This window comes from Notamacropus eugenii, chromosome 5 (genome assembly GCF_028372415.1).
Source record: "Notamacropus eugenii isolate mMacEug1 chromosome 5, mMacEug1.pri_v2, whole genome shotgun sequence".
NCBI classification, from domain to species: Eukaryota; Metazoa; Chordata; class Mammalia; order Diprotodontia; family Macropodidae; genus Notamacropus; species Notamacropus eugenii.
In genome coordinates, this window is record NC_092876.1 from 90,637,476 (window position 1) to 90,662,023 (window position 24,548).

The 24,548-nt window shown below is 37.6% G+C and overlaps 1 pseudogene; it reads left to right on the forward strand.

Annotated features, from left to right (window-relative positions):
- The first annotated feature begins 17,673 nt into the window (after positions 1-17,673).
- On the forward strand, positions 17,674-18,607 carry LOC140507551 (olfactory receptor 52A5-like; annotated as a pseudogene).
- Positions 18,608-24,548: the final 5,941 nt, after the last annotated feature.

The window sequence follows — 24,548 nt, forward strand, 5'->3', positions numbered from 1 at the left end:
GCCCTGAAAAGAGACGTCATATTTTATAGTACCTGATCAGCTAAATGGAAGAAGATAGTGACTGAATTAAGTTAATAGTTCTTAGAAAGTCATACTGTGAATGTGATTAAAAAAGATACACTGTATGATTGGGTTGGAAGAGGTAGAGGGGAATTCTCTACCACTGTTTAAAGTGAGTTGGAAAAAGAAAATTTAAAATGGGAGAGGGAAGAGGAGAAAAAAGAGGTAAGAGAGAAGATATGTAGAAAGAGGAGATAGAAAGTGAGGGAGACAGAGAGAGAGAAGGAGACATGGAGACAGGAAGATTGAGACAGAGATAAAGAGCAGAAAGAATTAAAATAAGATTCAATAATTTTAGGCTAAAGATCCTATGAATTTAGACTCAGGTAAGGTAATAAAAGGATAGGACTAGAGGTTGTGTGAAACAACCATAGAGACCTACTATTGGTTTAAAAGTTGAGTTCATTTTTATAACAATTTAATGGAGTAAAAAATAAACTAATCCACTATAATTTTGAATATGATCAGATTAAAGAGAGGATATCCCTTTCTCCCCTCTTAATTAATGTAGTGATTGAAATGCTAGTGATAACAATAAGTTAAGAAAATGAAATAAACATTGGCAAGGAGATAACAATATAAACCCCATTGGAAGATATTAGGATGGTTTAATTGTAAAATCAGCAGATAAATGATTTTATATGATTAATCAATTCAGTAATAAAGATGGACACACATAAAACCACAAAATCACAACAATTCTGTGAATTATTAATAAAAGTCAGATAGAGAAATCTCATTTTAAACAACTGAATGATAGAATAAAATTTGCAATTTATGCTACCAAGATGCAGTTAATCTTTATATAATATAAAAACATTCATTACAAGTATAAAGCATGGCATAATAACTGATATGTTCAACATACATGATTTCCTTTAGCCAATATAGTAAACATTATATTCCTCAACTAAAACTACAGTTTTTATTTTCAATCTGTCAAACTGCCAAGAGGTTACTTCTTAAGTTTTTCAAAAATAAAGACAAATTTCACATAAAGGAATGAAGTAAATAATTTCAAGGATAGCAGTGGGAAAAATCTCATAAAGTGAGCCTGGTATTATGAGGTCTCAAATTATATTATAAAGCAGGAAACATCAAAATTACTTAATACCACTTTAAAAAAAAGTGAGCAAGTATATTAATGGAATACATCCAATATGTAAGTCCTAGAATAAACACACACACACACACACACACACACAAACACACACCTGTCCAATATTTGATGAAAAGTAGAATACAAATTATAATGGCAATGGCTCCCTTTTCTACAAGAATTCTGGGAAAATTGGGAAACTGGTAGAAATTAGGATTAGACAATCATTTTATCAAAATAAACTGCAGATGAATAAATATATCAAAAATAAGTATTCACATCTTTATGAAAATATAAGATGGAAGATTTTCTTTTAGAACCTTGGATCAGGGAAGAATTTATAACAGGACAGGGAACAGAGAAGATTTTGGTTAAAGGGTAGTATGGGTAACAGTGTGGTGGGTTTTATACTCAGGATAGGTACAAAGGATGGCTTAGATTGACTTTATGGTCCCCACAGAGGAGGAAGCCTAAAGAATAAAATAGAAATTCATTATTCTGACATTTAAGTTTCTTGGCAATGTAGCTACCTACTTTCCCAGCTTTATTCATGTGACCCCTGTTCACAAACTCATTGTTCCAACCAAACCATCCTTCTAGTTATTCCCTGAGCTTAACACGTCATCTCTTATCCATCATTAACTCAAGCTTTTCCTCATGCCTGGAATATTCTCCCTCATCTTTCCCTTTCTCAATACTTATCTTCCATCAAGTTATGCTCAGGTGCCACCTCCTTTGTGGAATCTATGAGGGTGACTTACTGGCCAAGTGCTTATGCAGCACTTAAAAAACTATATTATTTCTCTTTCATTTAAATTGATGATTAATGTTAAAATGTGTTGTAAAACTTTGTTTTAGAAACTGCATATTCTGTTAAGAGTTTGTACTTACAGTGTTAGTGACCAGATTTCCACGAATCATATATTCAATATGAGTCGTTGTGAGCGCTATATTTCTCCCATTTACCCTGTAAGGTTGATGTTGTCTTCTTCCTTCATTTTCAAAGAGGACCATGACATCAGGGAAATTATGACATGAGTTGCAGTTGACTTTGTTTTGAGTGAGGGAGGGCTTTGCAAGATCACCAGCCTCACTTTCTTCTCCTGAGCCACCTGGATCCAGTGACCAGATATTCATCTGGATGACTGGACATGGCCCAGGATACAATGGGAGACTAGTTGGGAGACACTCTATATGGCCATATTTTGCTCTCTGAGCAATTGCTTATTCTTAATGAACAATGATGACTTTGAAACAATCTTAGTGGGACTTAGTTTCTTGTCAACTCTTTGTTTGCCAAGGATCCATTTTCCCATACTCACTGCCCCCTTATGTTTTAGTAGTAAAGATTCTGCTTGTATTTATCTCAAAGTCCCCAGGTGGACCATCTCTCAGAATGATTCTAAAAGAGAAACAGAGGGAAAGACAGAGATGCAGATGGTAAAACAGAGACACAGAGACAGGCAGAGTGTTTCAAAAGGAAACAGAGATACAGAATCAGAAAGATGGAGACAAAGAGAATGAGAAGGAAAGAGAGGAGATAGGGAAATACAGGGAAAAGGGAGAGACAGAGAAAGGGACAGACAGAGACAGAGAGATACACAGAGATTGGCAGTCTATCCATTAACCTTTCCCATTCTGCCCTTGTACTGAGGATAGGGTTTATTATTCATGAAAATATCAAGAATGATCAAGCCCTATAGCAGTCATTGGCTTAGTCATTTCATTGTGAAAGGAAATCCACAGGAACTTATGAAACTGACCATTTATTTTTTGGTTCTATCTTCTTCCACAATCATCTGACTCAGGCCAGAGGTCTCTATCAATCAAAGATTTTTCTTTGTGCCCTTATCCACTGATGTCTTGTTTACTGGACTCTTCCTGTTTATAGATGGCCAGGGGAAGATGCTGACACTGAACAGACTATGTTACTGTATTCTTCAAATCTCCATCTGTTTGAGGAAGGGAAATTTAGATTTATTAGTGGTAGTGCAAAGTAGGGATTCTGTAATTGATAGAGGGCTGTCAGACACCTGTTCCTTACCTTGTCTTTGGAAAACTCAACTTCAGTCTCTTCAGTGAGACCCTATATTTATTCCTCCTGTCACTCTTCACCTATCTCTGTCTCTACAATGATAATACATCCCTGTGCCTGGGCACAGTCTCTCTCTCTCTCTCTCTCTCTCTCTCTCTCTCTCTCTCTCTCTCTCTCTCTCTCTCTCTCTCTCTCTCTCTCTCTCTCTCTCTCTCTCCCTCCCTCCCTCTCTCTCTCTCAATATATCTGTATCTATATCTATATCTATATCTATATCTATATTTTCACTGAATTCTCCTACTGGACTCTATTCTCTTTCTCTGTGGTGAGATCAGATCCTTGTGACTCTGACACTCTTTCAATGAGTTCAGGGTGTCCCAAAAGCCTTAACGCAATTTTAAGCTTGAAGAGTTTAACTCCACTAATACTTTCAGAACACTCTGTAAAGCTCACCATCTCTTCAATGCCACAGCATCCCTATTCCTGAGGTCCTTCCTCTAAACCCATCCCTACACATTTGAGCTTATTTTCTAAATTCTACTTTCTTTCTCCATGGTGGGATCATATCCCTGTTTGCCTGCTCTTCCTTCTTGTGATCTGGGCTTCCCTTTCCCACCTCTCCCTCCCTCCCTCCCTTCCTCCCTCCCTTCCTCCCTCCCTCCCTCTCTGTCTCTGTCTCTGTCTCTCTGTCTCTGTCTCTCTCTGTCTCTCTCTCTCTGTCTCTCTCTCTCTCTCTCTCTCTCTCTCTCTCTCTCTCTTTCTCTCTCGATTTCAGTCTAATCAGTTCTGTACTGAATCTGCCCTTGAGTAATTCATTACATCAACATTTCTCAAGTCCATCATTGACTCTGATCTCCAATACCCCAATCTTGCCTAAATGGCTCACCTGCTTTAAAAGGGTGTCCTCAGGAGCAAACTTCTGAGTACCTGACTGTGAAGGGAGTGGTAAAGTTTCAGGGATACTTATTCTTTCTTTTGAGAATCCTGAAGAGACAACTTTGACCCCAGGGAGACCAGAGCTTGTGTCATTTCCAAATCCTTTCTCACTGGGGCAACATGACTATAGCAGATTTTCTCTTCCTCTGGCATATCTTCAATTAATCTGTCTCTCTTTTTGAGATTTTATTACTTTTAACTACACACATATCTAGCTCATTGTTATAATCAAGTATTGTTATTTTGAGGGACTCCTGATCCCAATAAACTGATAAAATAGTATTCTTTCTTGCCATGTCAAAATATGCTAGAATATTCCAGAAGTGAGTTCTCTGTTTTCTAAACATCTCTCTTGTATTCTTTTTTATATCATAAATTGATTAGTCAATCTTCCCTTCATAGGAGGGCAGAGACAATGTGTCTTAAAAATCAGCTTCATTTATGTTCCAGTGTGTGAATTTGTGCTCATTTATATCTCTGCCTAGGTCTTATGTATGTATTTAGGAACTTTCATTTACACAGACAGATTTAAAAGCAATAATTTCTACAGGAGAAAATGTTAAGTTTAGACCATGTTCCCCTAGTACAAGGAATTTAAACAAATGGTATCAACAAAGGAGAGAATATTGAATATAACTATTATTAGAAAGCTATGACCACAAAACTGTGTTGAGTCTACTAGAAATTTATTATTTTATCTCACTTGGTCTTTTATTGCAATGGAACCATCCTTTTTTATGGCCCCATTTCATGTACTATAAAATATGCATACATATTTATAGACATGCATATTTCATGTATAACTATATGAATATATATACATATATTTACATATATTCTTACTGTTGGATAAGCTCTATTGGTTGTCTATTTTACTGAGTATAATTTGCATTATAGACATTTCTCATATTCTTTGTTTTTCCTTTGTAAATGTTTAGGCCCAACTCCTTTGAGACAATGTACATAGAGCAATTTGTAAACCTTAAGGTGATATATAAATACCGGTCATTACAATCATCCTAGTCATCATCCTTATTATGATTATCATGTGATTAATAATGTCTTCCATGAAGGTTTGAAATGTTCTTGGGCTTGATGCAACTAGCACAATATCATTACAGATGCTAATGTCTGGAGTAACTCATCATTTATTAGACATCCCTCTTTGAAATCTGCTTTTTTTGCTTGGACCTTCACACCTATTTTTTATATGTACTTAAAAAGAAGGAAACATAGAAGTCATCTGGACAGCTGTCTATATGCATGTCTATATAGTTGCATGTCTATAAATATGTATATATTTTATAGTACATGAAATGGGGCCATAAATTATATGTTGAATCTATTGAGCACTTAATAGGAAACACAAGCTGTAAGGAATAGTTTTTTGTTCTACTCTTGTTCTACTGTATATATGAAAACGCTCATTTTATTTTTAGTTCTTTAAATTCAGAACAACAATTGCACAAAGTATGAAGACCTGAAAGAGTGTAGTGGATGTGTGTATGGAAAAAAAAGATACATATGAAAGTACTGATGTAATGCTTTAAGGTTTGAAAATACCTTACAAATATTATCTCATTTTATACACACAGCAACTCTGATACGTAAATGTTATCATTATCCCCCTTTTATAGATTAGGATACTAAAGCTGACAGACGTTAAGTGACTTAACCAGGTTCACAAAGCTAGTGTCTGAAGTCAGATTTGAACTCAGGTTTTCCTGACTCCAGGTCTAGTGCTCTGTCCACTATGCTACTACAAGGTTTTGGCAATTGATTGGATATGTGGTGTGAGTGAAATTGATGAGTCAAAGATGACATCAGGATTGCTAAGCTGGAAGACTGAGAGGATGATAGAGCCCTGAACAGTAATTTGAAAGTTTGGAAAGTAGCTGGGGTCTGGGGGCAAAGATAATGGTTCTGTTTTGAACATGTTGACTTTGAGAATACCTACTAGACATCCAGTGTGAGCTGAGAGAACCAAGAGAGAACAATGTTACAAAACCCAAAGAAGAGTAAGTATACAAAGGGATAAAATCTATATTTTCAACTGCTGTATAGATGTCAAGAAGGATGAAAATTGGGAAAGAAGTAAAAATTTTAAATTAAGCAATCATTGTTTGCTTGAATATATATGTGTGTCTGTGTATATATATATATGCATATGTACATATATATATATATATATATATATATATATATATATATATATATATATATATATATATATATATATATATATATATATATATATATACATGTCATAAAGACTTTTTTTTCTTCTTTTAAGGTGAGGTAAGGGGGAAAGGTAACAAATGCTTTGTAATTAAAAAATTAAAATAAAAAAATATATCATTGGTAACTTTGGAGAAAGCAGGTGATTTAAGTTGAACAATAAGTTGTTTGTAGGGGCTTTGGGAGTCAGATAGAAGCAAATGGAGGTACTCAATATACACTTAAAATATAAGTTTCAATGGAAAGGGAGAAGAGATGTAGGTCAATAGCCAAGGGGAATAGAGGTATGTCGTGAAGGCTTCATTGTTTTATTTTTAAGATTTGGAAACATATATGTGTCTAGGGACAGCATAGAGGGAGCCAGTAGTTAGAAAGAGATTGAAAGTTAGATAAAAAATTGATCTTGTCAAAAATGAGAAGGTGACCATCTTATGACTATTTTAAGACCACTTAGTCAATGTAGATGCCCCATGCTTCGTTAAACCTAAGACTCCTTGCCAATGTGCCATTTTTGGCTCCCATGAGCAAAGTCTATCAACCAGTGAGATTCTGTATTTCACTATTACTCTTTTGCCTATTTGGGTATCAAAGCCTATAATACAAGGTCCTGGAAGAGAGAGGGCTCTCAGATTACGATGAAGATCTGAGGTTCACTTCATTAGGGGGTACCATGGACCCTTTAATAAAGATCCATTGGTTTTGGAAAAATGAAAATAATAGTGGGATCAATATGTTGGAAAAGATAAAAGGTAATGGGATTAATGTTACATGAAGAGAGGTTAAACTTTGGGTTAAGGACCACCACATAAATGGAATCTATCAGTGAAAAAAAATTTGAACATCAGAAAGTCAAGGATGAAGACAGTTAAATGTCTTATCAAGCCAAGATCGCAGATTGAGAGCATGGACTCACCTAAGCTCTACCACTGATTCCTTCAGATACCTCTAAAAAGAGAATATGAACAAATTTTAGATCGGAAGAATCAAATATGAAACAAAATGTGACAGATTTTCATCCCAGGATACCTTGAAACGTCGACTGGAAGGATCTGTTACATGGGGCTCAGGGAGCACAGTACACAGGCTGTATCAGTGCAGACCCCACCATAGTAAAACTGAACAGGAACCAATGGGCAGACTGAATCAGAAGCAGCAGTGCACATTCTCAAACACATCAACCAAGGATGGGAGTCCAGCGGAAATGAGTCTAAGAGAAGCACAGAACCCCAGGAAACAGCAGCAGCCACTCCTGAGTCTATCGACCCTGAGATTAAATGTTTGTAAGTCACTTACATGAACTTCCAGGAGCCAAGATGGGAGAGTGACCTGTAAGTGCTCATACACCTCCTCCCCTTGTTGACTTTGAACAATCCAAAGACTATTTCCCCAGGAAAAAAAAACTGGAATGATGTGATCCTCTGAAAGGATGAACAGTCTCTCAACTTGAGAGGCTAGGAAAATTGTCAAGAGGAGTCCTTCTTGCTATAGCTGAGGACACTGGAGGACCAGAGCTGTCCCAGAGCTATCCTCAGCAAACTAGGAGGAGATCCTGAGCTCCAGGAGTGTAGAGCCCTTAAGAGCAAAACCAGGACGCTAGGCCTGCCTTAACGCAGCCAGGAAGTTGGGAAGACACCAATGCAGACTGGGGTTCACCAACTGCTGAGCCTGTCTTTGCTCTAGCTCAGAGGAGGAGACCTCCTGTGTTCAGACCACCTCAACCCCACACCTCATTCAGTGAGCTCCAGGGTAACTCTGGGGAAACTCAGAAAGACTTCACCTTGGCACAGTAGCCAGCTCAGCACCAAGTAAGCTGCAGTGTTCTAGCTTCCAGCTGAAAGAACCAGAAGCCACAACAAACAAAGCCTCAAGTTCTCAGCACAAGAATTTTGGGACAGAGCCCCCTGTGCCACAGAAGCAGAGATCCACTTTAAAATCCAGGGAAAAGTTAATCATCATGAGCAAGAAGCAAACAAGAAAAGAAAAGGCCATAGAATCTTACTATGGAGCCAAAGAAAAAAACACGAATAAAGAAAAGGTTGGGATTGAGACTGTACTCACAACTGAAACCTCAGAAGGGAATATGAACTGGTCTCAAGCCCAAACAGCATCTTAGAAGAGCTCAAGAAGGATTTTAAAAGCCAGAATAGAGAGGTAGAAGCAAAATTAGCCAAGGATTTTGAAAATATTTTTTAAAAAAAGGAATTCTGGAAGAATTTAAAAGGAATATTGTGCTAATGGAGAAGAGGTAGAAAACCTAACAGGAAAAATTGGACAAAATGAAAAGGAGATGCAAAAGTTAACTGAAGATAACAATCTATTAAAAATTAGCATTAGGCAAGTAGAAGTTAATGACTCCATGAGACATCAAGAATCAGTCAAACAGAATCTAAAGAATGAAAAGAAAGAAGAAAATGTAAAATATCTAATTGGGAAAAAAAAAACTGACCTGGAAAATAGATCCAGGAGAGAAAATCTAAAAATTATTGGTCCACCAGAAAGCCTTGATGAAAAAAAGAACCTGGACAATATCTTCCAAGAAATAATCAAGAAAAACTGCACAGAAGTCCTAGATTCAGAAGGCAAAATAGTTATCAAAAGACTCCACCTTTCACCTCATGAAAGGGATTCCCAAAATAAAAATGCCAAGAAGTATTGTTGCAAAATTCCAGAACTATTAAGTGAAGGAGAAAATACTGCAGGCAGCCAGAAAGAAACAATTCAGCTACTAAAAAGTTACAGTCAGGATCACACAGGACCTTGCAGCTTCTACATGAAAAGACTGAAGGAATTGAAATATGATATTCCGCAAGGCAAAGGAGCTGGGACTACAACCAAGGATCGATTACCCAGCACAATTGAGCATAATATTTCAGGCAAGAGGATGGACATTCAATGAAATAAGGGATTTCCAGACCTTCCTGAGGAAAAGGCAAGAGATCAGTAGAAAATTTGATCTTCAAATACAAGTGTCAAAAGAGGGATAAAAAGGTAAACAGGGGAAGAAATACTTGTGATTCAATATGGACAAACTGTTGACATCCCTATAAGGGAAGAAGATACTTATAAATCTTGAGAATTGTATATTTATTATGATGTTTAAAAGGAATATAGATAGAAGGGGGGTATAAAGGAAATGAATTGATGATAGACATGTGATTTAAGGGTACAAAGGGAATGTAATAGGAGATATGAAAAGGAGGAAACAGAAAAAGGTAAATTACACCAGAGAAAGAGGCAAAAAAATATATTACACTAGAGGGAAAGAAGGGAAGGAGATGAGCATTGTTTGAGATTTACTCTCAAGTGATTTGGTTCAGGGAGGGAAGAACAACCTCAATTAAGCATAGAAATCTAACAACCTCTATAGGCAGTAAGGGGGGAAGGGGGAAAGAAAAGGGAGGTGAGGTTAAAAGGGAGGGAAAAAGTAATAATGGAAAAAGGAAATAAAAGGAATGGGGACCAAAAGAAGGGAGGAAGATTGAAGGAGGCCATGGTCAAAAAGTAAAACTTTATTGTGGAGGGAAAGGGAGAAGGTGGAACTAAAATCATAGACAGGGAGAAAGAGGATAGAGGGAAAGATACAGACTAATCATAACTGTGACTATGAATAGGATGAGCTCTCCCATAAAATAGAGACTGATAGTAGACAGTATTAAAAAACCACAATCCAACAATATGTTGTTTACAAGAAGCACATTTGAAACAGGGGGATACACACAGGGTAAAGATAAAAGGTTGAACAGAACATATTTTACTTCAGCTGATATAAAAAAACAGAAGTAGCAATCCTAATCTCAGAGAAAGCAAAAGCAGAAATAGATCTAATCAAAAGCAATAAGGAAGGAAATTATATTCTGTTAAAAGGCACCATGGACAGCAAAGTAATATCATATAAAAGTGGTATAGCATCCAGATTCTTAGTGGAGAAGTTAAGGGAGTTACAGGAAAAAATAGAAGACAAATCTATACTAGAGGGACCTCAAACTTCCCCTCTCTGAATTTGATAAGTTTAACCTCAAAATAAACAAGAAAGAAGTTAAGGAGGTGATTAGAACTCTGGATAAGGTAGATATGATAGATCTCTGGAGAAAACTGGATGGGGATAGAAAGGAATATACCTTTTTCTCAGTGGTACCTGGCACAAATACAAAAATTAACCATATACTAGGGCACAAAATCCTCACAATCTATTGCAGAAAGACAGAGATAGTCAATGCATCCCTCTGAGATCATAATGCAATAAAAATTATATGTAATAAAAGGCCATGGAAAGATAAACCAAAAATTAATTGGAAACTAAATAATCTAATCCTAAAGAACGAGTGGATTAAAGAACAAATCATAGAAACAATCAACAACTTCATTCAAGAGAAGGACGAAAATGAGACAACCTACCAAAACTTATGGGATACTGCAAAAGCAGTTCTTAGAGGAAGTTTTAAAACATTGAATGCCTACATGAATAAAACAGAGAAAGAGGAGATTAATGAATTGTGCATGCGACTGAAAAAGCTCGAAAAAGAACAAATTGAAAATCCTCAAGTAAATACCAAATTAGCAATACTGAAAACCAAAAGTGAGATTAATAATATTGAAATTAAGAATACTATTGAACTAATAAATAAAATTAAGAATTGGCTTTATGAAAGGGACAATAAAGTTGATAAATCGTTGGTCAATTTGATTGAAAAAAGATAGAAGAAAAGCAAATTACCAATGTCAAAAATGAAAAGGGTGAACTACTCTCCAACAAGGATGAAATTACAAAATTAAATTAGAAATTACTTTCCCCCGCTGTATGTCCATAACTTCAACAATCTGAATGATAGATTTTTTAAAAAAACATATAAATTGTCCAGATAAACAGAAGAAGAAGCTGAATATTTAAATTGCTCCATCTCAGAAAAAGAAATTGAACAAGCCATTAATGAAATCCCTAAGAAAAGTCTCCAGGGCCAGATGGATTTACAAGTGAATTCTCTAAAACATTCAAAGAACAGTTAATTCCAATACTTTATGGACAATTAGGGAAAATTAGGGAAGAAAGAGTCCTAACAAACTCTTTTTATGACAGAAATATGGTTCTGATATCTAAACCAGAAAGAGCCAAAACAGAGAAAGAAAATTATAGACCAATTTTTATAATGCATAGAGATGCAAAATTTTTAAATAAGATATTAACAAAGAGAATACAGAAACTTATCATGAGAATAACACATTATGATCAGGTAGGATTTATACCAGGAATGCAGGACTGGTTCAATATTAGGAAAACTATCAGCATTATTGATCATATCAACAACTAACAGAAACCACATGATTATCTCTATAGAAGCAGAAAAGGTTTTGACAAAATATGACAACCATTCCTTTTGAAAACACTGGAGAGCATAAGAATAAAAGGAACTTTCCATAAAATAATAAGCAGTATCTACCTGAAACCATCAACAAGCATTATACACAATGTGAATAAGCTAAATGCATTTCCAATGAGATCATGGGTGAGACAAGGATATCCATTATCACCAGTGTTATTCAATGTGGGACTAAAAATGTTAGCTTTAGCAATAAGAGAAGAAAAAGAAATTGAAAAAAATTTGAGTAGGTAAAGAAAAAACTAAGCTATCACTCTGCAGATAACATGATGATATACTTAAAGAATCCCAGAGAATCAAATAAAATACTACTTGAAATATTAAACAACTTTGGCCAAGTTGTGGGTTACAAAATAAATCACATAAATCAGCTGCTTATCTATATATTACTTCCAAAGCCAAACAGAAGGAGACAGAAAGAGATATCCCATTTAAAGTTATGGTAGACAATTTAAAATATCTTGGAGTCTACCTGCCAAAACAAACCCAGAGACCATAAGAACACAATTTCAAAACATTTTTTGCACAAATAAAGTTAGATCTAAGTAAATGGAAAGACATCAGTTGCTTGTGGGTAGGCTGAGCTAATACAAATGACAATTCCACTTAAATTAATTTACTTATTCAGTGCCATATCAATCAAACTACCAGATAATTATTTTCTAGAGTTTGAAGAAGTAATATGAAATTCATGTGAAAGGACAAAAGTTCCAGAATATCAAAGGAATTAATGAAAAAAAATCCTAGGGAAGGCAATCTAGCCCTAACAGACCTCAAATTGTGTTATAAAGTAGCAGTTATCAAAACCACTTGTTACTGGCAAAGAAATAGAGGTGTAGACCAGTGGTGTAGGTTAGGTACTCAAGACACAATAGTTAATGAACATGATGATCTACTCTTTGATTAACCCAAGCTTCTGGGACAAGAACTCACTGTTTGAACAAAAATTGCTGGAAAAACTGGATAACACTGTGGTGGAAACTGGGCATACACTTGAATGAAGTCCAAATGGATACATGATCTCAGTATCAAGATTGATAGTATAAATAAAGTATGGAAGTAAGGAATAGTGTATTTGTCAATGAAGAATAGAGAAATTTTTGATCAAACAAGAGATAGAGAATATTATGAAGTGCAAAATGTATAATTTTGATTACATTAAATTGAAACAGTTTTGCACAAACCAACTCAATACAACCACAATTAGGAGAGAAGCAGAAAACTGGGAAAGAACTTTTGCAACTAGTGTCTGTGGTAAAGGCATCATTTATAAAATATATAGAGAAATGAGTCAAATATATAAGAATACAAGTCATTCCCCAATTGATAAATGGTCAAAGGATATGACCAGGGAGTTTTCAGAGGAAGAAATTAAAGCTATAATCATATGAAAAAATGCTCTAGGGGGCGGAGCCAAGATGGTGGAGTAGAAACACACAAATACGCTAGCTCTGAACCCACAGCCCATGAAATATCAGTAGAAAAGAGCTGCCAATAAATTCGGGAGCAGGAGAAGCCACATAACAGCGGAACGGACAAGATTTCTGTTCCAGAGAGCCTGAAAACCTCTCGCAAAAGGTTCTTCACTATGCAGACGGGGAGCCGAGTACAGCCCTGACACCTGGTGCTGAGAGGAGCAGATCTGAGTGGGGAGCGGATCCGAGCAGGCTTGAGGGACAGAATCTCCAGCAGCCGCACGGGGTCCTCCACCCACAGGTGACAAGGGTCAGTGAGAGGGTCTCTTTGGCTGGTCGAGAGGGGAGTGGGGAGCCCCCATGACTCACGCCCCCTCAGGAGGCATCAGTGGAGGTTGGAGCAGACCAGGGCTCCCCAAGCAGGCAGGAGCCCTGATCCATTGTTGAAGGTCTCTGCATAAACCCCCTGAGGGAACTGAGCCCGGGAGGCGGCCCTGCCCCGACTCAGGCAGCTGAACTTGATCTCACACTAAATAGCAGCCCCGCCCCCGCCAAAAGCCTGAGGTTGGGAAGCAGCATTTGAGTCTCAGACCCCAAGCGCTGGCTGGGAGGATCTGGAGGCGAGGTGGGTGTAAGGAGAATATTCAGAGGTCAAGTCACTGGCTGAGAAAATGCTCAGAAAAGGGAAAAAAACCAAGACTATAGAGGGTTACTTTCTTGGTGAGCAGGTTTCTCCTCCCCTCCTTTCTGATGAGGAAGAGCAGTGCTCACCATCAGGGAAAGACACGGAAGACAGGACTTCTGTATCCCAGCCCACTAAATGGTATCAGACCTGGGAAAAGCTCAAAAAGAGCTCAGAAAACTTTGAAAATTATGTTAGAGAGGTGGAGAGAAAACTGGGAAGAGCAATGAAAGACTTGCAAGCAAAGTATGAACAGCAGATCAGCATCCTGCTAAAAGAGACGCAAAAAAATGCTGAAGAAAATAACACTCTGAAAAATAGGCTAACTCAATTGGCAAAGGAGGTTCAAGAAGCCAACGAGGAGAAGAATGCTTTCAAAAGCAGAATTAGCCAAATGGAAAAGAAGGTTCAAAAGCTCACTGAAGAAAATAGTTCTTTCAAAATTAGAATGGCACAGATGGAGGCTAATGACTTTATGAGAAACCAAGAAATCACAAAACAAAACCAAAAGAATGAAAAAATTGAAGATAATGTGAAATATCTCATTGGAAAAACAACTGACCTGGAAAATAGATCCAGGAGAGACAATTTAAAAATTATGGGACTACCTGAAAGCCATGATACAAAAAAGAGCCTAGACATCATCTTTCATGAAATTATCAAGGAAAACTGCCCTGATATTCTAGAAACAGAGGGCAAAATAAATATTGAAAGAATCCACCGATCACCACCTGAAAAAGATCCAAAAAGAGAAACTCCTAGGAATATTGTGGCCAAATTCCAGAATTCTCAGGTCAAGGAGAAAATATTGCAAGCAGCTAGAAAGAAACAATTCAAGTATTGTGGAAATACAATCAGGATAACACAAGATCTAGCAGCTTCTACATTAAGGGATCGAAGGGAGTAGAATAGGATATTCCAGAAGTCAAAGGAACTAGGACTAAAACCAAGAATCACCTACCCAGCAAAACTGAGTAGAATACTTCAGGGGAAAAATTGGTCTTTCAATGAAATAGAGGACTTTCAAGCATTCTTGATGAAAAGACCAGAGCTGAAAAGAAAATTTGACTTTCAAACACAAGAATGAAGAGAAGCATGAAAAGGTAAACAGCAAAGAGAAGTCATAAGGGACTTATAAAAGTTGAACTGTTTACATCCCTACATGGAAAGACAATATTTGTAACTCTTGAAACTATTCAGTATCTGGGTACTGGGTGGGATTACACACACACACATGCACACGCACACACACATAGAGACAGAGTGCACAGAGTGAATTGAATAGGATGGGATCATATCTTTAAAAAAAATGAAATCAAGCAGTGAGAGAGAAATATATTGGGAGGAGAAAGGGAGAAATGGAATGGGGCAAATTATCTCTCATAAAAGAGACAAGCAAAAGACTTTGTTAGTTTGGGGAGAAAGAGGGGAGGTGAGAGAAAAACATGAAGTTTACTCTCATCACATTCCACTAAAGCAAGGAATAAAATGCACACTCATTTTGGTATGAAAACCTATCTTACAATACAGGAAAGTGGGGGATAAAGGGATAAACAGGGTGGGGGGGACGATAGAAGGGAGGGCATGGGGAGGAGGGTGCAATTTGAGGTCGACACTCACGGGGAGGGACATGATCAAAAGAGAGAATAGAAGTAATTGGAGGCAGGATAGGATGGAGGGAAATATAGTTAGTCTTATACAACATGACTACTATGGAAGTCATTTGCAAAACTATACAGATTTGGCCTATATTGAATTGCTTGCCTTCCAAAGGGAGGGGATAGGAAGGGAGGGAGGAAAAGAAGTTGGAACTCAAAGTTTTAAGAATAACTGTCGAGTACTGTTCTTGCCGCTAGGAAATAAGAAATACAGGTAAAGGGTTATAGAAAGTTATTTGGCCCAACAGGACAGAGGAGAGGACGGAGACAAGGGCAGAGAGGAATGATGGAGGAGAGAACGGAGTGGTGATGGGGGCAATTGGAATGCTAGGTGTTTTGGGGTGGGGAGAAGGGTCAAGGAGGGAGAAAATTTGGAGCCCAAAAATTCTGTGAAAATGAATGTTAAAAGTGAAATAAATAAATAAATTAAAAATTAAAAAAAAGAAAAAAGAAAAAATGCTCTAAATCCTTATTGGTTAGAGAGATGCAAATCAAAACAGCACTGAGGTACCACATCACACCTATCAGATTGGCTAACATGAAAAAACAGGAAGATGATAAATATTGGAGAAGATCTGGGAGAGTTGGAACATTATTCTTTGTTAGTGGAGCTGTGAGCTGATCCAACCATTCAGGAGAGCAATTTAGAACTGTGCCCAATGGGCCTCAAAACTATTCATACCCTTTGACCTAGCAATATCGCTTCTAGGAATGTATCCCCAAGAGATCATAAAAATGGGAAAGGGTCTCATATGTACAAAATTATTCAAAACAGCTTTCTTTGTGGTGAACAAGAACTGGAGATTGAGGGGATGCCTATGAATTGTGAAATGGCTGAACTGGTTGTGGTATATTAATGTAATGGAATATTATCATGGTATAAAAAATGATGAATAGGTGGACTTCAGAAAGGCTTGGAAGGACTTACATGAATTGATCCTGAGTGAAATGAACAGAACCAAGAGAACACTGTACATAGTAATAGTCATAGTATGCAACGTCTGTTTCTGATAGACTTCACCCTTCACAGCAAAGGAAGAGTCTAAAACATTCCCAAAGGATTCTTGAGGCAAAATCCCATCCACATTCAGAGAAAGAACTATGGAATCGGAATTCAGAATGAAGCAGACTACTTTCTCTTGTGTTATGTTTTGTTTTTTCTCACGGTTTTTCCCATTCATTTTAATTCTTCTATACAACATGACTAATGTGAAAATGTGGTAAATAAGAATGTATGTGTAGAATCCATATAAGGTTGCATGTTGTCTCAGGAATGGTGGTGAGAGGAAGCAGGAGAAAATTTAAGACTTATGGAAGTGATTGTACAAAGCTGAAAACAAATAATTTAATTTAAAAAAGAAAATAAAACAAAAGGTATTTTTACTTATAACCAGATTGTGCTAGATGGCTTATGATTTTTTCCAACTCTGTGAACACTGCAATTATGTGATGAGCCTACAAATTATATTAGGATACACATTTCTGGAGTTCCAGTCAACCACTCAAAAGAGGAGGTCAGAGGGTCTGGGGTTATCTGGTTTAAATCTTGCCTCTGACATATATAGTTTGTAACCCTGGGCAAATCCTTTATCCTCCTTTTCTCCCCTGCAGCATTGTAAGACAATTATTTGCTTTTCCTTACTGATAGGGTGAAATTCCTCTGGAGACATTTTTCGTGAAGAAATCACAAGTATAGGCCAAAAAGGAAAGATCTGATAAGTTTTCTAGCATTCCAAACTTCATGATGAATAGGGTTTAGATGTGATCCATTGGGCCCTAGGGGAGCAGAATTTAGAACATGGATATAGATTTCAAAGATGCAGATTCAGATTTGATATAAGGAGAAACAAAATCTGACATTTGAAGAAATTGAATGGGCTACTTTGGGAGATCGTGGGTGTGATTTCACTGGAAGTCTTCAAACAAAGGATCAATAATCACTTGTTGGAAATATAGTAGTGGAATCTTTTATTTACATAAAGATTATGCTAGCTGTCCTCTTAGCTAATTATACGATAATTAACTGATTTTATGATATGATGAATTTACAATTATATGAATATGCACATTTCTGGTTTTCAAGCCAACAGATCATAAAAGGGGAGATTAACTCTGTTAAGAGCCCCACCTGTAAGCCTTGGGTCTCTTGATTGATGTACTTTTGCCTCCACACTCATGACCAATGGCACAATCTTCATGCCGTCTCTACTTTTATTGATTGGAATACTTGACCTTGAGGCTGTGCAGTCCTGGATTGGAATTCCATTCTGTGCCATGTATGTCCTTGACATGGTTGGAAATTACTTGTTGCTATTCATCATCTTCCGCAAGCCCATGAAGGTCTACCTGGCCATGTTGGGGGTCAATGATATTGCCTTCAGCACTTGCATCCTCACCAAGATGCTGGGTTATCTTCTGATTTAATCTGAAGGAGATCTACTTTTAATCCTTTCTCCTACAGATATGGCTCATCCACACATTCCAGTCTATAGAGTCAGGTATCTTATTGGCCATGGCCCTGGACAGATATGTGGCCATCTGTGAGCCCCTGAGACATACTACTATTTTCACCCCATAGCTCCTCCCCAGATTGGGTTTGAGGTGACATTAAAGGCTGCTGTCCTTTTGGCTCCATGGCTTGTACTTGTCAAAGGCCATCTGAAACACTACTGAACCACCATCATCTCTCATGCCTATTGTGTGTTTCTAAAGCTAGCTGCTGATGATATCTGGGTCAACAAGTCTTATGGTTTGTTTGTGGCCTTTACCATCTTAGACTTTGACATCATCTTCATTACTCTGTCCTACATTCTAATCTTCATTGTAGTGTTCCACTTACCACAGAAAGAGGCTCAATTCAAAGACTTCAACTGCATTGCCCACATATTTGTATGTCTTAAATTTTATTTCCTTACTTCTCTTTTTTCACTGTTTTGGGATACACATTCCCCCCTCTCTCCATATCCTTTTTTCTAACCTTTATCTGTTGGCCCCACCTCTTCCTAACCCCATTGTTTATGGAGTAAAAACCAAGAAAATTAGGAATCGGTGGTCAAAATGGTTCACCATTAGGATCAGTTCTGATCGCTGTAACTTTTCGACATCCTAGAACATTCTTGATAAATATCTGACTTCTCCGGTGACTCCTAAAATACAAAAAACTTTCCAGGATTTTCTCAGATTATGACAATGCAGTTTGTTGAATACAGCAATCTCCACATTGTCAAATAAAAAAAGATCATTCATTAAACAATACATTACAATGGGCTCTTGGAAAAAAAACATTTGAATCAATTAAAATTTTTCTTTAATTATATAACAAGTTCTAGGTGCTGTGCTAGGTTTTTAAGGAGATATAAGAATTAGCATTGTAACTTAAGGTTCAATTCTATTGCATTTTCTTTAAATTTCTTGCTGATGGAGAGGATACTGACACCATGCTGTTTGCCTATATGCAAAGCAAGCATCGGTGTGAGAGCTTAGGAGAATAGAGACCTTTTTCTTTTTTCTTCTTTGAACCACACATGTGGTTCCATAACTTCTTAAGGAAGAATAATGGAGAGAAAGAGAAAAGACTTGAAAGGTAGACATGGAGAAAAAAAGCCATTTCCCTTCCCTCCCTACAATATGGTCCTGGCTTCCAGCTTGTCTTGAGTGAGGTTGGGGATGCTATCTCTCTGTTTCTGTCTGTGTCTCCATCTCTTTCTCTTTCTCTCCCTCTCCCCCCTCTATTTTCACCCTCCCCCCATGACCAAAACATACTCTCTTCTATATAGGATTTAGTTGTATAGTAAAGAAATATTTGATGTCTAGAAAACCAACACAAAGATATGAAAAGCACATAAAAGAGGCACAGATATAATGCATTTCATGTAAGGTACAAGGAGAATATGTCTTTATTAATGGAAAGTGTAGAATTATTAATACATTAGGGATGTAGAGAAGAAGTGGAATCTGTACTGGCTTTTAAAAGATAGAGATATTGATTGGGAAGGAACACAGTGTAAGAAAAAGTATGGAGGCTGAATTGTCAAGACTTGCTGGGAACTAGAGTGTATGAAGGACACATAAAATCAAATTTAAAGAGTATGTGGTCTCATATTTTACAGTGCCTATAATGCAGTTAGAGTCATATAAACTCTATTATAAAGGCAACAGAAAGTCACTTAGTATTTCTGAGTGGAGGAATATTATGATCATAGCTATGTGGAACAGAGACAACTCCAGCAACAGTGTGAAAGTTTTATGCTGGAGATTGGAGAGATTGTAAACAGGAAGATCCTGAGCATATTAGTGCAATAGACTTAAGTAGGCAGGATTGATGACCCTTATTAAAGTGAAGGCTTTGAGTCAGGAGGAAGATACAGATGGAAGTATTGATACAGGGGTAGAATCAATAGGACTTATTGAAAATGAGAGGGAATAGAGAGAGGAGTGTCAAAGATGATGAAGTTTTAGAATAGGTTGCAACATAGGTAAAAGCTGGCAGGGCTGACATATGATGAAAGAATCAAAAGAAAAAGCTGGGTTGTAGGGAAAGATAATAAACTCAAATTTGGACATGTTGATTTTGAGGTCCTTGTGGGAATTTGAAGTATAGATGTCATGTAGCCATTTTCAAGGATGAAGATTTGGCATTTGGAATAAACATCAAGCTTGTAGATATAAATTTTGGAGTCACATAGAGAAAGATGAGTTAACTAAACATGGCACCCACTCCTCTTCCTCATGGTGCAACGTAAAACACATCTGCTCCAACAAACTCTCCTACTATTATTGCCAAGGGCACCATGGTCTTCTGAGTAGCCCAGGCATGCTAGCTAAATGCTGTCTTCTACTTACTCTCACCTCCCTATGCCCAATATATTGCCAAATCCTGTTATTTTTCCCTTCATAACATCTCTTGTATTTGCTTCCTCTTCTCTTCTGCCAGCATCCTGTTGCAGGCCCTCACCACCTCACATCTGAGCTATTTTAATAGATTTCTGGTTGGTGTCTCTGCCTCATCTTTCTCCATTCTTGTCAGCCCTCTCTTCAATTGCTAAAATGATCATCCCAAAGTACAGGTCTGACCATATTACTCTTGCTATAATAAAAAAGTCCAGTGGCTCCCTTTTAGGGGTTCAGTACAAAATTCTCTTTTTGACTTCTAAAGCTCTTCATGACCTGACCCCCTCCTACTTTTCTAGTCTTCTTACATCTTAATTAATCCAATTAATCTGTGATTTAGTGACATAAGCCTCCTTGCTGTTTCTTGAACAAGAAATTCCATCTCCTAATACTAAGCAATTTCACTGACTGAACCCCCCATTCCTGAAATTCTCTCTCTCCTCATTTTCATCTTCTAATTCTCTTCAAATCCCAATTAAAATCCCACCTTCTACAAGAAGCCTTTTCTGATTCCCTTAGAACTAGGGCCTTACTACTATTGTCTCCAACTTATGGTGTATATACCTTTTCTTTGTGTGTGTGTGTGTGTGTGTGTGTGTGTGTGTGTGTGTGTGTGTGTATGTGTATGTTTATTGTATCTCCCATTAGACTGTGAACTACTTAAACAGACTACCTTTTACTTTTCTTTGTATCACTAGAGTTTAGCACAGTCCCTGACCCTTAGTTGGGTAATTAATAAAAGCTCTTGAGTTGACTTGACTGATAAAGAAATGGACTTGTCCCCCTAGCATCAATTTAGCTGAACTTCTTTGCTCATCAATGATCTTCCAGCACTAACCAAAAACATATCACTGCCCCATCTCCATAAGGAATAATAATAACTCCTACTTATATAGCACTTTAAGGTTTACATAATGTTTTCCTCAAAATAGCTATACCACTGCACATCTCAAACCACAACTGAAGAAGTGAAGACCTCAGATGTGCTTGACATAGGCTGAGTTTATGGTACACAGAGTAAAGAATGTGAACTTTCTTAATGTCCACAAAGTAGAAGTTAATGTTACACAGTGTTTTAAAGCCTCTTAGAAATAACCCTATTCCCCACAACTGAACCCCAGCAAGCAGGCTGGGCCTTGAGCTTGTCATAACAACAGTCCTTTACACTCTGGGTGATCTCACCCTTTGGCAAAATGTATTGCACCAGGTGTTGACTCTCCCTATTCCCCAGTGACATGAGAGCCAATATCCATCAGTTCTCTGACATGCTCACAATCCCTGTTTCTTGTACTGTACTCCTGTTCCCATTACTGAACTCTGGTTCCATACCTCACAGAGTAATCAGGACCCCTAATACTTGGGACAATACTGTTCCTACAGGACCCATGGGAACTGTAGCTCCAGACTTAAAAATGATTGTGTCATAGTTCATCCCAGTGTGTGTATAAGCACTGCCTGCACGCCAACATGTTAATCCTTCCTACTCAGGAGGACTTCCACTTGCAAGTGTTTTCCTCACTTTGAAACTAATTAAAACACTACTTGATTCCAGGCACACCTGTCTCTGACCTGCTCTACTTTGGCCCCAGTCTTTCTCAGGTTAGAGACTAGTTCAGTTTGGACTGCATTCAAAATTCTGTTGACACATGTCATTTCCTGGCCACCACTTCCACACTGTGCTGTCTGACCTCTGACCTTCATGCTAAACATCTTCTCCTCCCCTTCTCCATATAACTTTGAACTTTTCCCCTGGAACACTAGGATCTGTTAGATTATCAACAGTAACAGTTTCTCTTTCCCTTCCAGAGTGTTTTAGTTGTTTTTTTCTTTTCCTCACTAAAAAGGCCATTCCCTGACTACTTCTTAAAGAAGCCTATTCACTCAATTAGCATTACTTCCCTCAAAGTGGGAACCTGAAAAGGCCAAGGTCTCCCATTGCATCCCGGGCCATTTCCAGTTATCCTGAGGAATATCAGATCACTGGCTTCAGATGACTCGGGAGAAGAAGTGAGGCTGGTGACCTGCACAGCGCTCCCTCACTCAAAACAATGTCAAGTGCAAGTCATGTCATCATTTCTCTGATGTCATGATTTTCTCTGAAAATGAAGGACAATCTCAATCAAGAATCTGTTAAATTTGCTTTTGTCTTATCTTTCTTAGAACCAGACATCTCTGTCATTTGCTGCTACTTCTCCATTTCTAGCTTCCCTTTGGTTGTTTGCCTCAATTATAAGGCAAGCTCCTTGAAGACAGGGACTTTGCTTTCTTGCATGTATATCTTCTGTACTTGACCAGCACATAATAGCACTTAAGCAGTACTCTTGTCATTTAGTTACCTGTCCTCATATCTGTCTTTTCTTTTATGGATCCACTATTTCTTACATGTGGGAAATCTTTGCCCTGATAGTATTATAATCTCTTCCTTTCTTCTTTTTCGTATTTGAGCTACTAATTGAGAAATGAAGATAATATTTTAATTTCATCCCATCATAAAATTTAAAACTTACAGAAAAGGCAGACATTCTAAGTTGAGTCTATAAGAGTTTATTTGACATGGCCATTAATTTAAAAGATTTTCTCTCAATATTCTAAAGGTCCTGTGACTATCACTCTACTGGTAAAAGGCAGTTCTCCACTTGTAGTCTGTCATATTATCTTCAATAAGGAAAAGAAATATGGAGATTTTTAGACTTTTGAAAATTTTAATTATGAGGCTGCAATCTTGTCAAGAGGAGTATATCTTCTTATTGTCAGTTGTGTGGAATTTTTAGCATCACAGGCATTAAAAAATATTGAGGAGAAACAGGAAGACCAAGACTTTCAGACTCTGGAGGGAGAATTGGCATGGTACCTCATATCTTTGGCATAGGCAGGAATTCATGAATTAAATGCTCTATGACCTGAGGAGGTGATTTAGAATTGGATCCACTATCTGTGAAATAATTCTGTCCTCTACAAGCTCTAGCACCCCTTACTGAAAACACATTTGTCTCAACCCATTTAAAAATTAGTTTGGGTTCCATACCTGACATGGCACAAAGTTCTCTATTTTCTATCTTAGGCTTTGGCAAGCTAGCCTGGTTTCTGCATTGGTGAAGCAATCCCTGTAGAGGTCTTCAAAGGGACTGACTTTTGAACTACTCCTCAGTTATGGATTGGAGACATGACTTCTGTTACATCCTCTTGGGTAGGCCCTAACCAATGTTTCCCTTGCTTCTGTGTGCTGTAGCTGCCTCATGTTCCCCAGTGAAAATCCTGAATGATTCTTATCCCTGCCTGTGTAGACTTGGCTGTCAGGTCTGAGAATGAATGACCTCATAATGTTGAACTCCTGAATGCACTGAAGCGACAACTGTGCAAAGGATGCAAAGCTTAGGGCAAAGCTTCATGTGATGCCCTTTCCAAAATGTTTGTTGAATTGTTTTTTCAGTTATGTCCAAGTCTTCCTTACCTTATTTGAGGTATTCTTGGCAAGGATACTAGAAGGATTTGTCATTTATTTCTCCAACTCATTTGACAGATGATGAAACTGAGGCAAACAGGATTGAGTGAATTGTCCAGCAACACAGAACTAGTAAGTGTCTGAGGCCAGATTTGAACTCATGAAGATGAGTCTTACTGACTCCATGCCCAGCATTCTACCTACTGTTCTTGACCAAACCAGGTCCCTATGCCTTGTTCCTATTTTTTGTTCCTATTGAACCCACTCTTATCCCCAATAACTGAAATATGATATAAGCCCTTCCCCCTTTTCCATTCATACCTGATATCCTGGAATCTCTTCTGGGGTATAAGTCTACTACATATCCAGTTGCTTCTTATCCTGATTATGGAACACTGAAAATACTGGGAGTTACATGACCCCCAAATATGTAAGCCTCATAAATATGTTGTTTGCTCTGATCCCACCAACATTAGTGTTGATTCCTTTGTAACCCCTCTAGCTTTTTACTGTTTGTGAATGCTTTTTAATAAATCCTCTCCTGGGGATACTCCCAACATGCCAGATAACCTCTTGGTGCCAGTGTATGAACTGACTTGATACCGTTGTCTCTATTTGTTGTCTCATTGACCCAATCAAAGAAAAAGAGAATCTTAAGGGTCATTTACTTCTTACCCGAACAAGAAACCCCACCTCAACCCCCTTGATGAGTGAGCAT